General features: G+C 37.3%; 1 pseudogene; it reads left to right on the forward strand.

The window, feature by feature from the left end:
- Window positions 1–331: 331 nt before the first annotated feature.
- LOC129633039 (60S ribosomal protein L7a-like) lies at window positions 332–2346 on the forward strand (annotated as a pseudogene).
- Window positions 2347–3409: the final 1063 nt, after the last annotated feature.

Below are 3409 nucleotides of genomic sequence, written 5' to 3' on the forward strand. Positions count from 1 at the left end.
TGCTGAATACATTTCCAAACAGATCTAATGCTGTCACTTTCAGATGTTTGTTTTAAATTTCTTCTATATTTTTTCAATTTGCTGTTTAACAGAATCACCCAAGTACTTAGCCAGTTAGTACTTCATGCTTCATTTTTATCACAAAAACAAAATCATCTGGATTTTCATATACATTTCTGCTTTCTTTGCACACCCACTAAATTTAGCATCTTTCCTACAACAGATATAGCAGAGGGCCTTACAACAGGTCTCATGAAAGAAATATTTTGAAGATATATCAAAATCATATTTTATCAGCAGCTACCAACAGTTGAACAACTTTTTGTGTTATATGTCGGCATCAGTTGTTAATGAGCTCTGCTATGTTGGTATTGCTATTGACAAAATAACATATTTAAGATTTCTATTGTCAAGCAGCCTTTTCACACTGAAATAACACTTATTACATTTGTGTAAATATAACAATATACTTACAAATTTGTTTCCATGTCATTAGATTTGCTGCTACTGCTGCTAAGTCACTTCAGTCCTGTCCGACTCTGTGTGACCCCATAGACGGCAGCCCACCAGGCTTCCCCGTCCCTGGGATTCTCCAGGCAAGAACACTGGAGTGGGTTGCCATTTATTTAGGGTTAAAAAAGAATGAGGAAGATAGATTGGTTACCAGTTGGCTTACAAACAGTATTTTTATTTTGTTGCGATATAATCATTTTATGGATACATAACTGCAGCATGTAAGCAAAAACAACATATTATATGCTTTTGATACTTGGAATTATCCTTATCATATTTATCCAGTTGTTGTGACAGTAAGCTAATTTTCCATCCTATAAATATTTTTTCAATCATATTGCCAAGTTGTTAGTTGAGTAACATCCTGAAATATTGCATCAAGCAAGTGATCAGCAACTCAGTTAAGTTAATCATAAATCCATGACACTTTCTACATAAAAAAGCTCTTATCTGATCTGTTATAAATAGCACAGTTTATTCTATAAGTTGGGTAAGAATTTGTATATCACTGTAGTAATATGAACAAAATATTATGAAAACACAAGGGAACAAAGGAAAAATGATATATTGGTGATAGAAAACTTTTGAGGGCAGGGATATTTTAATCTGATCAAAAAGAATAAGATTTTTCCTGACTAAAAGCTATACATTGATTTGGCTTCTGTCCTTCCTCCCTCTAGCCCTCTTTTTTCTTTCTTTTTATAAACTGGACCATTGGTTTGAGTTTTTTGACGTTTTCAGATAACCATGAATAACTAGAGATTATTCCTTCATGATAGTAGCATGTGTTATGAATATTAGGCACAGTGTCTCAAAAAGAACATTGAATATTCTCATTTCTTTTCATGGAATGTTAAAGAATCAATTGTTTAAAATTTTAGTAAAAATTATTTATATTGTACAATAAAAATGATCGTCTCTGGTTACTGTCAAATTGTGCCCAAATCCTGGCCTTGTTACATATCAGTTATGTGATTATATGTTATTTTCCTCCTGTTAGCAGTGGAAAATCATGGCATTTACTTGATAAGAGTTGTTGTGAAGGTAGTCCTAGTCCCTGCTGTTGTGAAGAATCAGGAAGCCAAGAAGGTGGTAAACCACCTGTTTGAGGAAAGGCCCAAGATTTCTGTCTCTGGAAAGGACATCCAGCTTAAAAAGGCACTTCACTGATTTGTGACATGGCCAAGATGCACTGACAAAACGCTATCCTCTGTAAGCAGTTGAAAGTGCCTCCTGCAGTGAACCAGTTCACCCATTTAACCAAGCCTTGGACAGCTGAACAGCTACACAGCCGCTTAAGCTGGCCATCAAGTACAGACCATAGACAAAGCAAGAGATTGTTAGCTGCGCTTGAGAAAAAAGCTGTGGGCAAAGGGGATGTCCCCACTAAGAGGCCATATGTCCTTCAAGCAGGGTTTCAGACTGTCCCCACCTTGGTAGAGAACAAGAAAGCTCACTGGTAGTCATTGCACAAATGTGGACCCTACTGGGCTGATTGTCTGCCTGTGTCTTAAAGTGGGGGTTTCCTACTGCATTATCAAGGTGAAGCCTAGGCTGGGGCATATAGTCCACAGCAAGATTAATACCACCATCACCTTCACACAAGTTAATTCTGGCTAAGCAGCTGGAAGCTACAATATCAGGACCAATTATACTGACAGATATAAGGGGTTCCCCATCACTAGGGGAGGCAATGTCCTGGGTCTGAAATTGGTGGCTTGCCTTGCCATGCTGGAAAAGGCAAAGGACAAAGAACTGCCCACCAAACTGGGCCACATGTATACTATTGAGTTTTCTGTACTTAAATATAAGTTCTCCTTCAGCCAGAGTTGACTGAGGGAAAAAAAAATTAGCATAGTGCATATCCATTAAAATGTATGGCTTACAGCATGTTAAAATAAGCCATTGATTTCTGAGTTTTGGGTATATACTATCTTTGATAGTCAGTTCCCAGGTTCTTCACTTTAGATCAAGAATTATACCCTTCTCCCTATTATCTTTTTCACATAGTCTTCACAAAAGCTTACACGGTGCTTTTCAACATCATTTCAAGAAAGTACTTATTTCTCAACAGTCATTCAGTATAAAGAGCTGCAATAGACTCTTGCCTCTAAATCCTGTCTGCATGTTAAAAAATACTAGAAGCTAATGTTTCCTTTCAATAAAACCAATGTCACCTTGTTTTTCTATAGTACCATTAAAAGGTCTCTATCAGCATCTTTACCAAAGGTGCTTCCCTGTCCTTGTATTTGTGCTTCAAATACTTTGCTGATTGTGCATTCACTCAGATGATATTTTGAGTCCCATTTATAGTAGTTCTGTGTCCTTTATACTAAGGTGTAAACCTATTTTGCCCCTAAAAGTAAAACATTTGGGAAATGTTAATCCCAGACACTCCTTGTCACTATTCTCTTTCACACTTCCTTTGCACCATGCCTTTAGAAAAGAGAAAACTTGAATATGTGTGTTGTATGCATGTATATAGCCTTCCCTGGTGTCTCAATAAAGAATCTGCCTGCAATGCAGGAGACCCGGGTTCAGGGGTCCAGAAGATCTACTGGAGAAGGAAATGGCAACCCACTCAAGTATTCTTGCCTGAGGAATCCCATGAACAGAGGAGCCTAGTGGGCTATAGTCAATGGGGTTGCAAAGAGTTGGACCCAATTGAGAAACTAAGCACAGCACCTACATATATCAATGTAGATAAATTAAATCTATAGGTTTTAAAAAATTTATGTTTAATGAGAAGAGACAAAAAATATCCAAGATGTTGATACCATTACACGTCACTCTGTAGACTGGTAATAAATGCTATGGGGCTATAGGAAGCAGAGAGGACAATAAGTAATGATGAGAGTTGCTATTGTTCATTAGAGCTGATAAAGCAGCCCTCTCA

This window comes from Bubalus kerabau, chromosome 18 (assembly GCF_029407905.1).
Source record: "Bubalus kerabau isolate K-KA32 ecotype Philippines breed swamp buffalo chromosome 18, PCC_UOA_SB_1v2, whole genome shotgun sequence".
In the NCBI taxonomy this organism is placed as follows: Eukaryota; Metazoa; Chordata; class Mammalia; order Artiodactyla; family Bovidae; genus Bubalus; species Bubalus kerabau.